At 40.3% G+C, this 22,566-nt stretch overlaps 1 protein-coding gene across 1 annotated transcript in view; it reads left to right on the top strand.

Moving 5' to 3' along the window:
• The window catches only part of RYR2 (ryanodine receptor 2), a gene marked incomplete at its 5' end in the record, with an annotated part of 631,749 nt that overhangs the window by 137,643 nt on the left and 471,540 nt on the right, over positions 1-22,566 (top strand). The window lies entirely within an intron of this gene.

Here is a 22,566-nt window from a genome sequence, read left to right as displayed (position 1 = left end):
TGGTACTTTAAGGAGAAGATTTCTGGTGTTAGCCAAGATTTTAATGAGAGTGTGTGCCATCTCTGTTTATTGTGTGGTAGTTGACAAAAACTATATAGGTCCATTAGCTAGAATAGCGACAATAACAGCACCCCATGTACTATTATTGTCCTGGGTTAACAGATGAGAAAACTGAGCCATGGGGAGTTCAAGAGACATGACGAAGGACACCACCTAACTGGTAGGTGGTAGAGCTTCAGAGTTTGTGTTCTTAACTGTTCTTCTATACTATCTTTCTAGTGGAAAGGGGATATTTTACAGAATCATAGTTTTAGGATGATGAGAGATAATTTAATAGATATTTTAGTCCATATTCCCATAGTTTGAGACTGTGGTTCAAACATCTGAACTTGAGTGGTGTCCCTGTAATTTCATTCTACCTCTTCCTGGGAGAAGATCCTTTAGCAATGAGTGAAAGGAAGAAAGATTTTTTTTTTCTTATTAGTTTTTTACTAAATAGTTTTAACTAATATACTATTAAAAAATTTATAGAAATGAATGGGGGTTCTTAATATATATCACGTATTTCTTAAAAATGTTGCTTGTGGGGGCACCTGGGTGGCTCAATGGGGTGAGCCTCGGTGAGCCTCTGCCTTCGGCTCAGGTTGTGATCTCAGGGTCCTGGGATCGAGCCCCTCATCAGGCTCTTTGCTCAGCAGGGAGCCTGCCTCCCCCTCTCTCTCTGCCTGCCTCTCTGCCTACTTGTGATGTCTGTCAAATAAATAAATAAAATCTTAAAAAAAAATGTTGCTTGTGGTCTCTAAAGACTGAATTTATTCAATAAAGCTCATTCATGCAAGAAATATTTGAATTGTCACAATCTCTGCAAAAAAGGTAGAGAATATTCTAGATTAGACTACATATGATGTGACAAAGCTTAAACTATGGCAGTGACAAATACTGTGAGTTGGAAGACAGAAATCTCAGAGCTGGGGGCAGGGAGGGAAAAGGAAACTCATGAACTACTCTGATTAAAATTCAGTGAAGGATAATTAAACATCCTTTCCACCTGATTCTGTTCTCATGGAGATGTTTACACAAGTTTGAATCTGATTCCAATTTGGAGGGTGAAAGGTAGATCGTTGGCCTTTGGTCTAATCTGGATTTTCTTGGTGAAGTCTTCCCCGGTTACTGTAGTCCCCACTTAATGTCTTCTACCTTCAGATTTCTTTTCCCTTTTTTTTTTTTTTTTAAAAAGCTCTTAAAAAGTAATGAAGTATTTTAGTCCTATAAAGAAGTATGAAGACTATTTTAACAAACACCCATGTACCCACTACCCAGATGAAGGAAAAGATACTAGTGAAATTTCCCGTGTCCTCCACCCAGCTCCCATTCCCTCCCTGACTTCCCAGAGGAACTGATTCTCCTAAATTTGATGTTTATCATTGAGGTGCATGTTTTCCTTATGCATCCATGCACAAGCAATAGATAGTGTGTTTTAAAACATGATAAAATATTTTTTGTATTCTTTTGTAACTTGCTTTATTTCTTCGATGTTTTGAGTTTTTTTGTTTTTTTTTTCCAGATTGATCTAGGTCCTCCAGGTCACTGATTTGCCGTTGTATATTGCTGCTGCATTGTTAACATACTGCATATACCATAATTTATTCATCTCTTCTCCTGTCTTTGGGTATTTAAATTGTTTTCATGTGTCTTTGTGTTTTTTGTTTTTTTTCTTTTGTTGGGTTTTTTTGTTTGTTTTCCCTCTTTGAGACACTGCTCCAGTGAACATTCTTTACTTGAACATTGTGTCTTTGAGACACTGCTCCAGTGAACGTTGTTTCCTTGGACAGATGTACAGAGATTCTCTAGGGCATAAGCCCAGGGCCAGAATTGCCAAACCTGAGGGCTTTGGGCATTTTTGGCTTTTCTAGCTATTGACAAATTGTTATCCTGAAAGGTTGTGCCAATTACTCTTCCATCTATGGTGAAGAAAGAGTTCCTGATTCTTCCTATCTTTGTCCAAAATTGGTATTATCAGACTTTTAACTATTTTGCCAATCTGAGGGATTATGATGGTTATTTTGAAGTTGTAAATTTACATTTTCCTCCCTCTTAGTGAGTTTGAAACATCTTTCTGTATAGTTATTCGACATTTGGGTCCCTTCTGTGAATTTCCTATTTCTAGTCTTTGTCCATTTACCATTGGGTTGTTTTCCTTGGTTTATTCTATGCTGTGAATATAAATATTTTTTCTTCCATATTGTGACTTTTTTCTCAGTTGTTTATCTTTTCAACATATCTTTCAATACACAGAATTTTACAGTTTTAACGAAGTCAGAATTCTCAGCCTTTTTATGGTTTTGTGTTCTTTTATCTGAGAATACTCTTTATGCTTGAAGTCATGAAAATTTTTTTTGCAAGTTTCTAGATGTTGCTTTTCACAATTACTCATTGAATTCATCTGGACTTTCTTTTGGAAGTTTATTTTTTCCATATTAATGATATATCACTGTTGATCTTTACCCCAATTATTTATACTTTAGCTTGGACATTTTTCAAGTTACCTACAGGTCTCATTTGGTCCTTCCAAGTCTGTTCCAGTTCTGTGCCATTATTACGTCGTGGCTTTATAAAAGTCTTGGTAATAAACCCTCTTATTTTTTTTTTTTTAATTTTTTTATTTTAATAAACATATAATGTATTTTTATCCCCAGGGGTACAGGTCTGTGAATCGTCTGGTTTACACATTTCACAGCACTCATCATAGCACATACCCTCCCCAATGTCCATTTCCCCACCACCCTCTCCCATCCCCCTTCCCCCCCGCAACCCTCAGTCTGTTTCTCGAGATTGAGTCTTTTATGGTTTGTCTCCCTCCCAATCCCATCTTTTCATTTTTTCTTTTCCTACCTCCCCCCAAACCCCCCCACCTTGCATCTCCTCTTCCTCATATCAAAGAGATCATATGATATAAACCCTCTTATTTTTAACATGTTCTTAACTATTCTGGGCACTTTGCATTTTGATGTAGATAAAGAATCCACTTGTCAAGGTTTGTGAAATATGCTGAAGGTGTTTCAATTAGAATGACATTGAATTGATGGGTCAACTTGGGAACAGTTAAATCTTCAAAATCCTGGCTTTTTAATGAAAATCCTCTCTCCATTTATTTTGGTTCCCTTTAATGTGTATCTATCAGGTTGCATAATCCTCTTCATAAGGTCTCCTCTACCTTTTGTTGTATTTATTTTTAGATACTTCTTATATTTTTCTCGCTGTTGTAATTTTTAAAAAGATTCCATTTACATATTCTTTTGGTTCCTGGTGTGTATGAAGTAAATGGTTTTTGGGTTTTTGTTTTTTTTTTTTGTTTTTGGTTTTTTTGGTAAACTGATGTGATAATAGCTACTTTGCTGAACTCCTATTCAAATAATTTGAAGATTCTATAGCCAATTAAACTGAACAATGTCATTTGTAATCCTCATGTATGTGTTTTTTTCTTATCTCATTGTATACCTTAGATTTTTAGCAGAGAGTTCAGTAGAAGTGGCATAAAGTGGGCATTAACTATGATATTTGCTATAGAGTTTTGATATCATTTTCTCAAGTTGAGAAAGTTCCCGTTCATCCCAATTTCACCAAGAGCTACTTCTTCTAAACTGGGGCTGAATTTTTTTTTTTAAACTGCTTCTCTACTTTTATTGATTGGTCAGACTTTTCTGTCTGTCTTAACTATGTATTTCCTAATTATATAATCCTCTAATAACACTGAGGCAAAAACTTCTGGATGAAAAGAACAAACATAATAAACCAAGCAAGTTTCTGAAAGATGTGTTTATGTAGGTGTGGACACATCACGGAACGGACGTCGATAGGAGGCCGTGTCATCTTGTGGAAATGGGAGGAGTGTGGAGGGCTGCAACAGGTGGTGAACTTTTGGAGTTGCTATTTGGGGGAATGAGAAGTAAAATGAATACTAGCACACACACAGCTAAGGTTAAAATTACATTTTTAGTAGCACTGCTTAGCAGTTTTTCGACGTTTAATATGATAGTGCCCCATACGTGACTGGAATCTGGGGGCAGAGTATAGGAATTCAGGTAGCTGGATTGATCTGAAGATGTGAGTGTGCAAGGCGGTTGTAGCATAATGGCAAGGAAATAGGGAATTAAGGAGGGAGTGGTCCAAAAGAGTAGTTGATCTGATCCAACCACGGTGGATGGGATTCCTTTACGAAGGAAGAGAAGTCAGGAACAGGGTTGATACTCCTGGACAAACTTTTGGTAATGAGGCAGCGGGAAAGATAGAAGGAGGGAGGTGGTTATCTGATAGGGAAGTGAAGGTCTGTGATTTCAAAGAAGTATTTGCAGGTATTGACGAAGTCTAGGCGATGGCTGTGCATTTCAGAGCTTAGGATACAGTGGTTTCCAGAGAGCACTGTAGATGAGTAAGTCATATGGGTTGTCTGTGGATGGAATGGCCCACTTGTTCCTATCTGAAATCAATGCCCTTTTATTACCATCGGTCTGTTGAGTTTCTATTGAATCTACCCATGTGTTGAGCTGGTTTTGTCATAACTCAAATGTGTTACCACCTGAACTAAGCTGCATTTTCCTAACATGGAATGTGGTGTTGGACTGTTTAATCTTTGCATTTTAAAGGACTAAGATTTGTAATTGTCCTTATTAAGTATTGTTGACTTACTTTTTTGGGAGGGGTGGTCTTTTTCTTAAAGTTCCTTTTGTGCTAGTTTGTATCACTTTCACATTTATAAATAAGAACGAGCAACAGTTTTGAAGATTGCATTTTCTCAAATCGCCTTCCACTCTGAGAAGTGTTGAAAAATGTGGAAAGAGTAGGTTTTCAACTTGGAGGATGGACTTGTTCGTTCCTGGTGTTCTGGAAAGGACCTGTGTCCAGAATTTATTTTGTCCACAATTTTTAGGCTTTTGCAAAATTGGAAAAGGATTCAGAAGATCACAATGGGAGGAATGTTTTTTGTTTTTGTTTTTTGAAATATATTCTCTTCCCTCCATGCCCGCCCACCCCCCTGGGGAAATGATGGTCCATGTGTGACTTAAGGAAGGTTTTCAACAAATTGTTGGATTCTAGTTTAACCAAACTGACCAGGTTCTCTATATTTACAGTAAGGATTTAATGAACTTGATTCCAGGCTAATGCCACAATAATTGTTAGATTAATCCAATTAGGATTGATCCAGTTAATTTGACGAGTGTCAACCTCATGCCAAGTACTTTGCAAGGTCCTGCAGAGCATATGAAGTGAAATTCTGACACAGCTTTTGTCTTCAAGGCCATTTTGCCATCAGGATAGAAAAATGGATTGAGGGGTGCCAGGTTGGCTCAGTGGTTGGGCGTCTAATTTTGGCTCAGGTCATGATCCCAGGGTCCTGGGATGGAGCCCTGCATCGGGTTCTCTGCTCAGCGGGATGACTGCTTCTCTCTCTCCCCCTCCCCCTGCTTGTGTTCCCTCTCTCGCTGTGTCTATCTCTGTCAAATAAATAAAATAAAATAAATTTAGAAAAATGGATTGAAAATGTAGCTACTGATCAGCATAGGATTGTGCCACCAATTTTGAGAACTCTTTGACTCTGTGGATCTATGAAAAATATGTCTGATGCATGGGGAAAAAAAAGGAATATAAAAATTTCCCACTAAAAATTAAAAGATATATTCATATCTCCATTATTAAATTCAAAATTATGCTAGTTGGGATTTCTTTCAGAAACGTACATTAGTGAACTTTTTGTTTATTACCATAAATATTTCTATAGCCCTTGTTCTGTGTCTGTACTAAGTGCTTTTACAACTGGTAACTCATTAAACCTGTCCTAGGAACCCTACGAGCTAGGTCTGTTACTATCCTCTCTTTTAAAGATAAGGAAACCAGAGAGGTTAAGTAATTTGCCCAAAGTCACACAGCTAATGCATGTGTAGTAGAGCCAGGATTTGAATTCTGGTAGCCGAGCTCCATCCACTGTGTCTCTTTGGTTTTGGTGTCTTCTGTTTTATTACTTACCACCTATTCTTGGTGTTATCTTGGAGTGAATGAAGTAGATACTCCTCAGAAAAGAAATAAGAAATTTGAAAATTTGCAGGAGTGGGGGATGTGGGGGGCATTACTTTTGCCCTTCTCTGAGCATCTTTTTAATAGTTGGCACTGTGTTGACACTTGGGGTTTATAACCCTTCTACCCCTAGCAAACACAAAGAAAGAGACCATGGAAAGAAACCATGGAAAACAACAGTTATATAATGATGATGTCATTTGGAGTGCTAATTTCTCTGAATTTGATTCAGAGGAACCTTGATTTCGGCCCCTGACTCCCCCATCAGTTGCTGAAGTTATACATTCTAAGACTGTCTCTTACAGTTTTTACTCCCTGAACTGATCACTTACAGGTCTCCTCCAGTAAGGAATGTGGTGACAGGGCTGGGATTTCTGGCTCTGTCTCAGCAGGTCGCTCCTATGAGAGTAATCCATGCCAACTTCCCAAATCCAGGCCTTCCCACGTGGGTTTTAATGATAAAGGATAACATTTGTGGGAAGAGAGTAATTTTAATGATAAGAACCATCAGAGTATCATTTTCTTGAGTTACTTTTTTTTTAAAAAGTATTTCAGCTGAGAATTGAAAATGACTGGCCCAAGACATGTCTGACCTGAGCCTGTCATTGCCTTCCTTGCTAACAATTGGATAAAAGAAATCAACTTGACTTGATGCCTGTGGACTCCTGCACTCCGTGAGTGTCATTTCGAGGTCCTGATGCTGCCCTTGCTGGTACTCAGGGTCTCGTTTTACTGGCAAAACTTGGACTTGACTGCTGTGCCCCCCCCCCCAATAGTTCTGGACAGATACTTTGTAGCATCAGATGAGATGCATGCACACTTGGCGGCTTAGAAAAAAATAGCTTTGTGATGGTGCTGTGCAATCTCATTTGTGTTTTTCTGGCTATTCTGGGGAAATGGCAAGCAGACATGGGTAGGATCTTCTTGTCCTAAAAGCTTGATGCGCTAAGTGTGAAATTAATGGTTAGTTGATAGGTACAGTGTTTACAGTAAGTCAGGGAGGCCCCTTCCATAAACCAGCATCCGTTTCCTCCATACCTACCCTGTCTCCCCCCACCCCCATCAGCCTCTTTTATCACCGAGGTTTCAAAGAAGGTCCACTTTTGCATGTGGAATGGGCACTGGAGAACCGGCCCTCGGAGCTGCTGACGTCTTTCCTCTCTTGGCTGCGTGATGACTCTGCCGTTGGATGGTGGGAAGCTTTAGGACAAGCCTGTGGTGTGCTAACATAGTCTGGCAGGTGATGGACTGAGAGAGTATATGCAGTGTGAGTTCGATAAGCACCGTGTGGTTCTTCCCAAGGTTTTTCATCTTGTCTACTGGTTTGCTGCCCTACCTGCCAGATGACGAAAGACAGGCAATCAGGATTTGGCTGGATTTCCTCAGAGAGGGCGGCTTGTAATGAATGTGAACGAAAGCTATAATACAAAACTTAGAGAAATAAGACTGACATAGACAAAAACCATAGTGTAAGTCCCAAAAGATGCTGTTGGTTATGGTGAATCTTATTTTACATGAGGAAAGCTTTTCATCTTAACATCAGAATCCTGGAATCCCTCATAAACTGCATTATAACCTTTTCCTCAACATACATGTGTGCGCGATGTGATGGATAGATTTTTTGTGTCTCGCATTCAGATCTCATTTCTTTGTCACTCATTTCTGCTTCCAAGACTTTCTTCCACCTGGCTTCGATTCCGAGGACTTCTACATCAGGAAGAGATTTGATGGTCCCTCAGCATGACTTCCATTTTCCCGTAGTCCGTTTCCTTTGCAAATGATGCATGGAGTTTCTTTTGAAAAAGAGGTTCCTTTGAAAAAACTTGTTGACTGAACACTGGTTCTGAACAGTATTCATTCAGAAATTGTGAAGATGGCTGCCTGCATCTTTCAGGTGTTGTTTCTGCTCAGGTTTTTGTCTCTGAAATGTGGAGAAGGCAGGAGGACGGCAGGCAGGTGAGGAGGGCTGTGTTGTAAGTGCTCAGCCCTCCTTGAGAAAGTGTCTACTAAAGGAACAACTTTCTAAAGTAACATAGTGAAAGTTTTCTTTTTTCTTTTTTTAAGATTTTACTTATTGGACAGAGAGAAAGGACAGGCAGCAGCAGAGGGAGACGGAAACCAGGCTCCCCACTGAGCAGGGAGCCCAAAATGGGACTCAGTCCCAGGACCATGAGCCCAAGGCAGATGATTAACCCACTGAGCAAACAGGCCTGTGATGAAAGTTTTCTAAACATTTTTAAAAAATTTTATTTATTTGACAGAAAGAGATCACAAGTAGGCAGAGAGAGAGGAGGAAGCAAGCTCCCCACCAAGCAGAGAGCCAGATGCGGGGCCCGATCTCAGGACTCCGGGATCATGACTCGAGCCGAAGGCAGAGGCTTTAACCCACTGAGCCACCCAGGAACCCCGAAAGTTCTCTTTAAAGAGTTTATGACCCTTTCACGCTAATACACCAACTATATTTGCATGTGTGTTGAGTTATAGTCCACATAGATAATAGGATAGATGTATTTTCTTTTTTTTAAATTTTATTTCTTTTCAGTGTTCCAGAATTCATTGTTTAGCAAGCACACCCAGTGTTCCATGCAATCCGTGCCCTCCTTAATATCCACCACCAGGCTCATCAAACCCCCAGCCTCCTCTCCTCCCAAACCTTCAGTTTGTTTCTCAGAGTCCACAGTCTCTCTTGGTTTGTCTCCCCCTCCGATTTCCCGACTTGTACACTTAATATTGTATCTCACTATTTATCCCATGATTTAAATCCTCAGTAATATTAATACCAAGTTAGGTATACCTTAATTTATGAGATTATTTCTGTATTGTGAGCGATTTAGATCATGTCCACTCTGTAGCTATTTGAAACAATGCACATTAGCTTATTCAGAAAACCTTTGTTCAAACGGTCATCAATCCACTGTTGGACACTTCCCCGAGCATCGTATTGTAAAAGAAGCCAAATGTTTGAAAGACTGGTGGTGGTGAATTCTGTGGGAATAACTCTTAAGGGAAAAGTAATTTTGTGAAATCCTTTGTTAGTTTACCCAACTCCATAAGATACCTGTCTTTTCTAAATTTTCCTAATAACTATGGAAAAAAAATTTGTTTATCTGCTGGTAGGATCCAACACTGTATAAGGTTTCCATCCTTTTTGGCTTTGTACATAATTACAAAACTCTAATAGCATATTAGTTGTTTTTTATTTTTCAACTCAGGATCTTTGAAACTAGCTGGGGTCTATGAGGTTCTAGAAAGACTTCGGGACTCAGATTTGCTTGGTGAGGCCCTTGTGGTCCTAGCCAACCGTACCACCTGGGATGGGCTGACATTAGGTTGACCAGTGAGAATCGTGGGGGAAAAGGTCACACACGAGGACACATTGGCTCTGTTACAGACAAGACCCTGTGCACCATATGTGGGCATTTCGGAATGATGTTGATTGTCCCGGTCGACTAAGATATGTGTAGAGGAGCGAAACCTTTGAGTTCTAGTAGCCATCGCGTCAGTGACACAAACAGGTTTGGAGCTTGCCGACTGCAGTTTGTTCACAACGGTGACACCTCTGAGTGTCCAAGACCATGCTCAAATGAGGAGCTGAGTGATTTCCTTTTATGTGGGGGCGTGTGTGTTTTCCTCCCTTGAAGCACTCTGTACTCTATTACATAAGATGTTGAATGTGTATGACATGGGATTTCTTTTGAAAAATGCTGGAATAATACCGTCCTTGAACCAGAAAGTGTGTGTGCTTCTTGAGATGCCATATATATGATATGTAAGAAGTACATACTATCTAGCATTTATATAGGATACCTATATATATAACTTATTATATATATAATCTGCTCAGCACATATATATTCATATGTATGTAATTTTTTCTAGTATTTTGCTGGGCAGATAAGATGTTGGAAAATGCCATTATCTTAAATTTTTATTTTATGTGATAAACGAGAGGAGTCTTTTGAATAGTTGCATATAATATATGTGCATATATGTTTACATATATGAAAGCTTTGTTTTCATACTCTAGTTTTACTGTAGTATAAAATCAGTATCTGTATTATATTCCTTTGGGAACTATGAATCCAATGAATTGAAAGTATCAGAAATGGGATGGGTGATACACCTGAAACATCCTTAGGATTTCAGAAGGATTTGATGTCTCTTTCCATCTCTTAATTCATAATGATATTTTTAAAATTAGAAACTTAACATGCAGAAAATTTGGAAAATACAAACATGCACAGAATAAGAGAAAAACTGCTTGTAATCTCGCTACCCAGAGATAAACTGCTGTTGATATATTTAATATGTTTTATTCTATTCTTTTTCTATAGGTCTATGTTTATATTCTTCTTCTTTCTTTTTAATATCACTTCATTTTTTTCATCATGATAAGTGTACTTTTTTATCCCCATCCCCTTTTTGCCCCATGCCCCCACCCCAACGGTTACCTCTGGTGACAGCCAGTGTGTTCTCTATAGTTAAAAGCCTGTTTCTTTTTCTATTTTCCTTTGCTCGTTTGTTTCTTAAATTCCACACATGAGTGAAATCATGTGTTTAGTTTTTTTTTTTTTAACTTACTTTGAGTCATAGTCCATTGTGTGTGTATATATGTACACACACACCATGTCTTTCTCAGTTCATCTGCGGATGGACGCTTGGGCTGCTCCCACAGTTTGGCTCTTGTAAATAATGCTGCATTAAACATCAGGGTGCACGTATCCCTTTGAATGAGGGCTTTTGTATTTTTTGTTAGATACCGATAGTGTGATTTAGGGTAGTTTTAGTTTTTTGGTTTTTTTTTTTTTTTTTTTTAAGGATTTTATTAGTCAGAGAGAGTGAACACCAAGAGGGGGAGAAGCAGCTCGGCTGCTCAGCTCCTGCTGAGCTAGGAGTCCTATGTGGGGCTTGATCCCAGGACCCTGGGATCATGACCGGAGCTGAAGGCAGTCAGGAAGGTTGGGTGAGGTTGGAAGTCCATCCATCTGAGCCACTCAGGTGCCCCAGATTTTGTTTAGTTTAGGGAGAAATTGCAAGCAGGGGGAAGGGCAGAGGGAGAGGCAGAGAATCTCAAGCCGACTCCATTTTGAGATCATGACCTGAGCCAAAACCAAGAGTCAGATGCTTAACTGATTGAGCCACCCCGACGCCCCCTCTAGTTCTAATCTTTTGAGGAATCTCCATACTGTCTTTCCCAGTGGCTGCACCAGTTCTCATTCCCACCAACAGTGCATGAGGGTTCCTTTTTCTCCACATCCTCACCAACACCTGTTGTTTCTTTGATTAGTTATTCTGACAGGTGTGAGGCAATATTTCCTTCTACTTCTGATTTGCATCTCCTTGATGATGAGTCATGATGAGCATCTTTTCATATGTTTGTTGGCCATCGGTATGTAATCTTTGGAGAAATGTCTGTTTTCATGTTTTCTGCCCACATTTTAATTGGATTATTTGTTTTCTGGGGTATTGAGTTGTATCAGTTCTGTGTATATTTTGAATATTAACCCCCATCAGATACATCATTTGCAAATCACTGCTCCCATTCAGTAGGTTGCCTTGTAGCTTTGTTGATTGTTCTCTTCACTGTGCAGAAGCTTTCATTCTGACGTAGTCGCAACAGTTTATTTTTGCTTTTATTTCCCTTCCTTCAGAAGACCTACCTAGAAGAATGTTGCTGTGGCTGATGTCAGGGAGATTACTGGCTGTGTTCTCCTCTAGGGGTTTTATGATTTCAGGTCTCATTTATAGGTCCTTAATCCATTTTGAGTATATTTTATTTTATTTTTATTTTTATTTTTTTTAAAGATTTTATTTATTTATTTGATAGAGATCACAAGTAGAGAGACGGACAGAGAGGAGGAAGCAGGCTCCCCGCTGAGCAGAGACCCGATGTGGGGCTCAATCCCAGGACCCTGAGACCATGACCTGAGCCGAAGGCAGAGGCTTTAACCCACTGAGCCACCCAGGCGCCCCTATTTTATTTTTATATATTTTATTTATTTGACAGAGAGAAAGTACAAGCAGGGGGAACAACAGGCGGAAGCAGAGGGAGAAGCAGACTTCTCGCTGAGCAGGGAGCCCGACATGGGGCTGGATCCCAGGACCTTGGGATCATGACCTGAGCCTAAGGCAGGTGCTTAACTGACTGAACCACCCAGGCGACCCTTGAGTTTATTTTTATGTATGGTGTCAGAAAGTGGTCCAGTTTCATTCTTTTGCATGTAGCTGTCCAGTTTTCCCAAAACCATTTCAAGAGATGCTCTTTCAGATGGCACATTCTTGCCTCCTTTGTTGAAGATGAAATGACTGTATAACTGTGGATGTATTTCTGGGTTTTCTGTTCTATTTCATTGATCTTTTTGTCTGTTTTTATGCCAGTACCATACTGTTTTAATTACTACTGCTTTGTAACCTAACTTGAAATCTGGGATTACAATGCCTCTAGCTTTTTCTTTGTCAAAGTTGCTTTAGCTGTTTGGGGTCTTGTGTAGTTCATACAAATTTCAGGATTATTTGTCCTACCTCTGTGAAAAACGCTGTTGGTATTTTTTTTTTTTATTTTTTTATTTATTTTCAGCGTAACAGTATTCATTGTTTTTTCACCACACCCAGTGCTCCATGCAATCTGTGCCCTCCCTAATACCCACCACCTGGTTCCCCCACCCTCCCACCCCGCCCCTTCAAAACCCTCAGGTTGTTTTTCAGAGTCCATAGTCTCTCATGGTTCACCTCCCCTTCCAATTTCCCTCAACTCCCTTCTCCTCTCCATCTACCCTTGTCCTCTATATTATTTGTTATGCTCCACCAATAAGTGAAACCATATGATACTTGACTTTCTCTGTTTGACTTATTTCACTCAGCATAATCTCTTCCAGTCCTGTCCATGTTGCTACAAAAGTTGGGTATTCGTCCTTTCTGATGGAGGCATAATACTCCATAGTGTATATGGACCACATCTTCCTTATCCATTCATCCGTTGAAGGGCATCTTGGTTCTTTCCACAGTTTGGCGACCGTGGCCATGGCTGCTCTAAACATTGGGGTACAGATGGCCCTTCTTTTCACTACATCTGTATCTTTGGGGTAAATACCCAGCAGTGCAATTGCAGGGTCATAGGGAAGATCTATTTTTAATTTCCTGAGGAATCTCCACACTGTTCTCCAAAGTGGCTGCACCAGTTTGCATTCCCACCAACAGTGTAAGAGGGTTCCCCTTTCTCCACATCCTCTCCAACACACGTTGTTTCCTGTCTTGCTAATTTTGGCCATTCTAACTGGTGTAAGGTGGTATCTCAATGTGGTTTTGATTTGAATCTCCCTGATGGCTAGTGATGATGAACATTTTTTCATGTGTCTGGTAGCCATTTGTATGTCTTCATTGGAGAAGTGTCTGTTCATATCTTCTGCCCATTTTTTAATATGATTATCTGTTTTGTGTGTGTTGAGTTTGAGGAGTTCTTTATAGATCCTGGATATCAACCTTTTATCTGTACTGTCATTTGCAAATATCTTCTCCCATTCCGTGGGTTGCCTCTTTGTTTTGATGACTGTTTCTTTTGCTGTGCAGAAGCTTTTTATCTTGATGAAGTCCCAGAAGTTCATCTTTGCCTTTGTTTCCTTCGCCTTTGGAGACATATCTTGAAAGAAGTTGCTGTGGCTGATATCAAAGAGGTTACTGCCTATGTTCTCCTCGAGGATTCTGATGGATTCCTGTCTCACGTTGAGGTCTTTTATCCATTTCGAGTTTATCTTTGTGTACGGTGTAAGAGAATGGTCAAGTTTCATTCTTCTACATATAGCTGTCCAGTTTTCCCAGCACCATTTATTGAAGAGACTGTCTTTTTTCCACTGGATATTTTTTCCTGTTTTGTCAAAGATTATTTGACCATAGAGTTGAGGGTCCATATCTGGGCTCTCTACTCTGTTCCACTGGTCCATGTGTCTGTTTTTATGCCAGTACCATGCTGTCTTGGTATTTTGATAGGAATTGCATTTAAAGTATAGATTGCTTTGGGTAGGATGGACATTTTTAATTTCTTTTTTTTAAGATTTTATTTATTTATCTGACAGAGAGCACAAGTAGGTGGAGAGGCGGGGGTGGGTGGGTGGGAAGCAGGCTCCCTGCTGAAGCAGAGAGCCTGATGTGGGACTCCATCCCAGGACCCTGGGATCATGACCCGAGCCTAAGGCAGCAGCCCAACCCACTGAGCCACCCAGGCGCCCAGGTAGGATGGACATTTTAACCATATTTGTTCTTCTAATCCATGAGCATGGGGTGTCTTTCCATTTCTTTGCATCTTTTTTTTTCTTTTTTTTAAAAAGATTTTATTTACTTATTTGAGGTGGGTGGGAGAGAGAGAGGGTGAGCCAGAGCACAAGAGCAGGCAGAGGGAGAAGCAGACTTCCCACTGAGCAGGGAGCCCGATGCGGGACTCCATCCCAGGACCCTGGGTTCATGACCTGAGCCAAAGGCAGGGGCCACCACCCAAGTGCCCCTCATCTTCCTTTCTTTATTAAAAAAATAGATTGGGAGTCATCTTATCCATAAATGCATGCTTTGGTTTTTTTTTTTCCTTCACTTTTTATATCATTATTATCTCTCCACTAATAAACTCTTTGTAAAAATAACTTTCCACATGGCTGTGTCACCATCTTCATCTTCTGCTGGCCTGTGTCTTGAGGCTGCTTATGGTTTCCTTCCGAACGCTGAGTATTTTGTTCCACATCAGTCGTTTCTTAGGTAGATTTTTCCCTGTGTGCCCATCCTTGAGTAAAAAGAGCTTAGCTTTTAACGACTATCTCTTTGTGCTTGAATGCTCCTAAAATCTCCCCTCAGGTCCGGAGGTCAAATTAATATGCCCACCCCTGGCTGCTTTTTGAGGTTAAGCATGTGTGGCTCTGGGGTTGATCTTGGACTGAGGCTGCATTTCCTTTTGATCCTCCTGTGAAGGTAGGACCCTGTAACCATGGTTTTCTGCTGGCCCTGTGTCCTGAGGCAAAAGGACAGTCTCTGGGTTTGCAGTCCTGGGTTTGCAGTGCTGGGTGCAAAGAGGTTCCACCCCAGCCTAGAGCTGTGTGGAAGGAGGGAGCCGTTCTCACCATTCAAGCAGACTCCCCACTAAGTGCGGAGCCCAGCATGGGGCTTGATCTCATGACCCTGAGATCACAAGCTGGGCTGAAACCAAGAGTCAGATGCTGAACGGACTGAACCACCCAGGTGCTCCTGGTCCCACCACTTCGGAAAGCCGGCTCTGGAGCCAGCAGTCCAGGTCCATCCCTCAGGGAGGCAGGATGGGGCCACCCGGGGCCAAAGGTGGGGATCATTCCATAGATAATGGTAACTACTTAATTGATTTTCCTCGTTGGCTGTGCTGTTAGACTTGGCAGCCTTTATGTGTTGTCATGGATATTTCTGTTGGAAACTGTGGGAGAACAAAAAAGCCGAGTGAGTTGGCTCTCATCGCAACAGAGGTATACACGCTGGGGAGTTGGTCTGACTCAGCTCCGTGTTCCCTCTCAGCCTTGGCCCTGGTTACTGCCGAGGTTCTCAGATGACCTTCCTGGATGAAGGCACGGATTGGGATGAGTGTGCATTTCTTCCCTGTGGGAATAGGGCATAGAAACTTGAAACTTTTTCCCATAGATCACACAGTTCTAGGCTCACCACAGAACCCCCCCAGTTTCTAGTGTGTGGTACAGTCTCAGGACATGGACTCGGGAGCCTCAGCCATCCCCATACTTTGCTTTGACCATATCTGTACAACTAATCAGTTTACTTGGCAATGATGGTAGAGGTGCTACAGTTCATAGGGATCAGTTATGCTCTTGGAGTCATCCTTTATGGCATGATCATTTTTCATTTGTGCTCCAAAGAATCCTAATATTTTTTCCGGGTTCATAGTCTTTCAGGCAAGGAAATGAGGCCTATGCTGAGGCTTGTCAGAGTTCTCATAGTTAGTGTAAGGGGTGCAGTTGGGATGAGAAACTGGCTTTCCCTGTACCAAGTCTGGTGCTCTGTCTACCATTGTGCAAACGCTTCAACCAAACCACTGAATCATTTGCTTTCCGGAAGGACATTTCATTGGCGTGGATTTACTCTTTGCTTTATCATTTATCCCTTTGACAGGTCTCTGAACCATGATTGCCCCACTCTTAAGAAATATCAACAATGTCATGCTTGATTTACCTGAATGCTAAAGTGCTTTCATGTGTATTGAAGAATTGTGGTGTGTGTTTAAGGATTATTAGCAACCCCCCCAACCCCCTTAATTTCACTTCAGTTAGTATGATTTATTACTCCTGAGGATGGTTGATAAGTAGGATACCCACTTGAGGGAAGTGTCACCTTTTATGTGGGGCGTACTTAGATAAAATTGATGATTGAAACAAATGAAGTTAATTAGGTGAGGGAAATTAAATAGATAAATAAGATATTTGGAGTCAGATTCACACAGAGCTATGAAGATACCTACAAATTTTATGATCGTGCCATTTTAAGTCAGTTTGGTAGGTGACCAAGCATTAAAAACAATTGCAGACATCTGTCTTGTTTCTGACTGTTTCTTGCAGGGTCTTTTTTTCTTGTTTACATAGAATATTCTTTGAAAAAAGTTCAGAAAATGTTGAAAATGATGCAGAAAAAACTAAGCTCACTCTTAATCCTATAATCCAGAGAGAAGTACCCCCCATGTTTCTTTTTTTTAATACTATTCTTAACCCCTCCCCCTCCCCCAGTTAAAACTGTTGTGGACATGTTTCCTGGCTGGACATTAATAACATCATTTATCCACGCCCATCTTTAATGGCTTCATGGTATTCTATTGTATCTGTCCTCTCATTAATGAACATTTAAGCTTTCCCAGTTTTCACCTTTTTTGGGGGGGGGGCGGGGTAAGGAACAAACATTTATTTTTTACAGCTCTGGAGGCTGGGAAGTCCAAGATCAAGGTGCCAGTAGATTCAGTGTCTAGTGAGGGTTGACTTCTTGGTGCTGTGTTCTTATAAGGCAGAAGGGACCCAGTTTTCACCTTTATTAATAATGTTGCAGGGAATATCCTGTTACATGCACTTACCTTTGAACTTACTAAATACTTAAGAAAAATGTCTAGAAATAGCATCGTCGGACTGAAGGTACACACATTTTAAAGTCTTCTGAAACATTTTGCCAAAATAATGTTCATGTGCATTTCCAGGCCTGTAAAATAATGCTCATTTCCTTGTGTGTTAACCCTCATTGGCAATTATTAATCCTTTTCACTTGGCAACCTGATAGGTTAAAAAAAAACACCTGGAACTTGGTTGGTTTGTTTTCATGGTTTTTCATTTCAGTAATAAGGTTGAACTCCCTCTGTAGTTACGAGTATAGCTTCTTTTGTGAATTTTCTCCTTAATATTCTTTGCCTATTTTTTTTTTCTGTTGGGAAGTGCTTCTTTTCAGTGTATGATACGAATATTTATCCTCCATGATTTATATGTGACCTTTTCAAGTTTGTAATTTGCCTTTAAATGGGCTTGTGGTGAAGGACTTTCACATTACTACATAGTCCTGTATTTCTCTTCTTGTCTATGCTTTATTAAAATATTGTCTTTTCCCCAGTTTTTAGGACTTAAATCTTTAATCCATCTGAAATTTATTTGGGCAAAGCTTGAGGTAGAGCTTTATTTTTTTTCCAAATTGTTAGGTAGCTGATTGTCCAAATCCTCATTTCGTTGATTTTAGATGTGTTAATGTACATACACAAAATTATAAACTTTTTTCATATTTCTTTAATTATTATAACTTTATATTGTTTTAATATGTAGTAGAGCTAGCTTCATTCAATACAGTTCTTTTTTCCAGTATTTTTATTTTTTTCTTACTAATTTATTCTTCCAGATGAACTTTAAGAATACAAGTATTCATTTTTTGTTTGTTTGTTTAGCAATATCAGTATGAGAACTAGGAACTAGATTGTGTCCTCATAGAAGAGGCATCTTGGAGCTCATGTCTAGCCAGGAATTTGACACTACCTTTAGAAATTTGCAACATTTGTGGTTCTTGAGCAGGAAAAAGAACATGGCCCAAGGAGTGTGCTCATCTTATAAGATGATCTCGGCTTGGAGAAGGTGAGGATCGTGGTTTAAATTCTTTCTGTTTTGTGGGGCGCCTGGGTGGCTCAGTGGGTTAAAGCCTCTGCCTTCGGCTCGGGTCATGATCCCAGGGTCCTGGGATCGAGCCCCGCGTCAGGCTCTCTGCTTGGCGGGGAGCCTGCTTCCCTTCCTCTCTGCCTGCCTCTCTGCCTACTTGTGATCTCTGTCTGTCAATTAAATAAATAAAATCTTTAAAAAATATATATAAATAAAAATGCTTTCTGTTTTGTAAACAAGAAATGGCAACTTCAATCAGACAACCATGCTACCTTCATTTGACCCAAAAACTGAACCAGCAATCCCGGGGTAAAGCAATCTTGAATTTTTTTCCCCCCTAGTCATTTGAAAATCTTCCTGGGAGGAAGATCTGTAGTGTTTGCAAGATCTGAATTATCTCCTGCCTTCTCCTTGTGCTAATGCACATGAAAAGGTAGTGTCTGTCCTTCATCACCTTTGAGTGCCAGAGGTCTGACTGGTTTCCTAGGCACTCATAAGTCCGTGCTTAACAAAGAACAGCACTCTTAAAATACGGTCTAGGTCATTAAAATCAAGCTGACTCCTCTAGTAAGTTACTATCTTGTCTGGTCTTCCCACCTGCACTTTCTTTATCCTTGTATTAGGTCTCACTGTTGGTTAGGTCATTATTAATTCTTTAGTATTTTTTAGTTGCCCTGATGGTATTTAACATTTTTTAGTTTAAAGATATCTTCTACATGTTTCTGCATACAATGTATAAAAATGTAACCAGAAGTTAATAGATGACTATTTCTCCTTGTCATTCTTTTTCCTTTAGAGTTATTATATTGTTGCCATTTTAAATCTTTTTCATGTGTATAAAGTCAAAACTGGAGAGAGAATATATGCTACATCTTATTTATTTTTAAAGATTTTATTTATTTGAGAAAATGCGCATGAGCTGGAGGGAGGGACAGAGGGAGAGGGAGAAGCAGACTCCCCACTGAGCAGGGAGCCAGTAGTGGGGCTCAATCCCAGGACCCTGGGATCATGACCTGAGCCAAAGGCAGATGCTTTACCTGCTAAGCCATCCAGTCATCGCCAGATTTTAAATTTGGAAAATGAAATACCCAAGGCTCAGCTCAACCCCAGCCACACAGTGATTTTTGATATTTCATAAGGGTACAAGTCAGAAGCATATATTTAGTACAGAAAGCCAAGGTGTATTTTAGAATTTTGCAGAATGCTCTGTTTGCAGGTTCTAAGCTCTTTAAATACTGATTAGCGGTGGTATGACTCTGGGTTGTTACAGCTTGTTTCGGGGGCTATATTTATTCGTTATCCTCCTTTTCTAAAACTAAGATGCTCTAAGTGAGGATTCTTGTTCATTGGTGGTCCTGGAGTCATAGGGAATATTTGTCTTTATGTAGTTGCACCTACAGATTTCCCTGCATTATTTCCCATTTCTTTCTGTTCTCCTTCTAACTCGGGTTTCTGGCTCAATGATAATCATTATAAACATATTAAAATACTTTTATTGTATTCACACACAAAATAAGGGAAGACCAGTAGGTAGCGGTTTACTAGTCTTCAAGCCTCGGGAAATGGTTATATTTTCCTCTGTCTGCTGCAGACCCGTGTTGACAGAGTTTCCTGTTTTAATAGGTGAACATTTTTGTGGAAGAATGGACTGAACTCACAGATTATTTGTTGAAAGCTCAGTTATAATCTAGAAGTTCTATCCTTAAAATTGTGTTAGGTCACACAGTTGAAGGAATTACAAATACAGAACTGTACAGTGTCATCTCACTAGTATAACCAGTAGTCCAGTTTGTGCAAGTTAATAAATATTTGAAGTTTAGTTAGTTATTTGAAGTTTAGAGAAGTCTAAATAAAAAAATACATAGGGAAAGAACATGTTACCATTCCCAATTTAAATCCTGTTAACGACATACGGAATGAAAAATATTTGTCCAGTGATGTGCGGTATTAGGGCCTCTTGCCTTCAGATTAGCCTTAGTTCTGGTTTTTAAAGACTTCTCTGGTTCATAGGTGAATTTTAGGTTCCATAAGCCCTCTGGATCTCTGAATTTGGTGTATCCCACCTGTTTAACTGTTTCAGCAGGTACACTGCTTGCCAGCCACACCCAGCCTTGAATATTGGATTTTGAATCCAAAGTTTCTATGCTTAAAAAAAAAATCAGTAAAATCATATTTTAGGGACCTAAGATAAAACCTGGAAAAATGAAGATTCTTCTCCTTATGTCGGGTGTTAAATAATGGTATCTTTCAAAAACTGTAACATATTCAGCGTGTTTATATAGATAATGCAGTGAGGAAAGCATTCGGTATACAGCCCAATGTACCACGTGCTCAGTGAATGGGTAGCACAGTGAGTGTCCCCCTCATAGAGGTATTCAGTTAATGTTTAAGTGAAGGATTGTCTAGAATTCAGAGAATTCCAGCTACTGAACGTTGTAGTCTTTGGTCTCTGACAGAAAGTAGGATTCGCACACAGTGGGTGCGCCGCTGGTGAGAAGAGGCCTTCTGGACCCCTGCCCGAGGAGACCGCCTTCCCTGGGGAAGGCTTCTCCCATGGGGACCTCAACCTCCAGGTCCCTGAACTTCCTGGGTGAAGAACGGGCCTCCAAAAGGGAGAGGAGGTTGGCTCAGCTGTAACAGTTTTGATACATGGAATCTACTTGGCTTTTCTTTCAAAGCAGTCCTTTGTGATACTTGTTCTCTTCGTCTGCTCTGTGTAATGCTAGTGCCTGGTGACTTTATTATAATAACAACTTCTCGGTGACTCAGGCTTCAGGGGACTCGTTGATCTACCTGTCCTCTTGATGTTAGAGTCAAAAAGACTTTCTTTAAAAGATTGTGGATAAGAAGTGAGATGTACCTAAAGTGACCACAGGAATATTTGGGAAGGTTTAGTTTGGATAGCAACTAGTCGTTAGGGAGAGCTTTATAGGTGGTGGTTAGAAGCAGAGATTCTGCTGTCAGTGGTCCTGGCTTTGAGTCCTGGCTACATCCCACATACTATCCCTGTGACCCTGGGCTTGAACTTGGCCATACTTCCATTTTCTCCTCGCCCCGCAGGGATAATAGCACCTGGTTTGCTGGATTGCACAGTACTTAAGTGGTGGCTGGGACAGACTAAGAGCCAGCTCAGTAAGAATTAAGGGTGATGAGGACCCTGTGGGTGTAGATTGCAAGGTATCCTACTGATGTCCTTGGGTAGCCGTGTTCTGTGATTCAGTGGGAGCCACGTCTGCTGACCCCTTCCTGCTCTCCGAAGGGGATGGCCAGTTCTTTCCCATGCATCCCGAGTCCCCAGTGAGAGACAGCACTGATTCATACGTAGGATTTGTGGTCTCCATACGTGGGCTTTGCTGTATTTGTTTGCTTTAAGTACTTATGGCTGTGGCATTCAGAATATGAAATAATCGTTAATGGGGACAAGAGGATTAATGGTAAAATTTAAAATCACTTAGTGACGAATACCTTAGTGGCCTGTGAAATCTGTATCTTGATATGCAGGGCGGCTCTCCTATTAACATTTCTAAGCTGTTGAGAATTCGGCTGGATGCACATTCATTTTTCATCTCTGCTCTTCCATTCAGGAAATATCAGTAAGGTTTCATAATTCTTTGTCATTTCTGGGAAGATAAATCAGATTATACATTATTAAGGGTTATTTTTCATGTTGATGGTGGATAAACATTAAGAGGCGTCCTTGCTGAATGGAGACTGACTTATCGATGATGATCACAGGATTAATGAGCCCGCTCAAATCCTGGAACGCTCGTAGATTCTTTTCTAGTGTTATGGTAGCTGGATCCAGGAATACTATTAACCATGATTATGTACTGATTTTTGAGTATCTACTATCCCACATGAGCTTCTCAGGAGAGGTATTTTATAGTTGAGGAAATGCAGGCTAGGAGACCTTGACCAACTGACCCAAGATGTTATATGGGTTTCAACTCCTAAGCTCGTTTTCTTTCTTCCATACTTGGCAAATCAAGGCTCTTGATACAACTGACCACTCCCACCCCTCCAAAAAATTGTTCTTAACTTTAGTAAAATCTAACCTTTTGTAGGAATCCATTCACTGTAGCCAATTTGGCATTTGAGACCTAGAGTCCAATATTGAGCTATGGTGGGTTAAGTTGGTTAATGTATATAAAGTATCTATCTAGCAGGGGACCTGCCATATAGTCAGTGTTTTACCTTCACCTTGGCCTCTAGCATTGGGTGGGGCTCCTGTTGAACCTTTTAAGGTCTGCTGGAATATAGGAGCTGAGAGAGCAAGCTGGATTGTCAAACAGGCCTGGGTATGAATATGGCATTCTCTACCTTTGGACTGTAGACCACTTGGGGTGATTTTGGTTGCAAACGAGAGACTCTT

This window comes from Martes martes, assembly GCF_963455335.1.
Source record: "Martes martes genome assembly, chromosome: 14".
NCBI lineage: Eukaryota > Metazoa > Chordata > Mammalia > Carnivora > Mustelidae > Martes > Martes martes.
The sequence above is the reverse complement of the archived record's forward strand: the minus strand, read 5'-3'. Positions and strand labels throughout refer to the sequence as shown.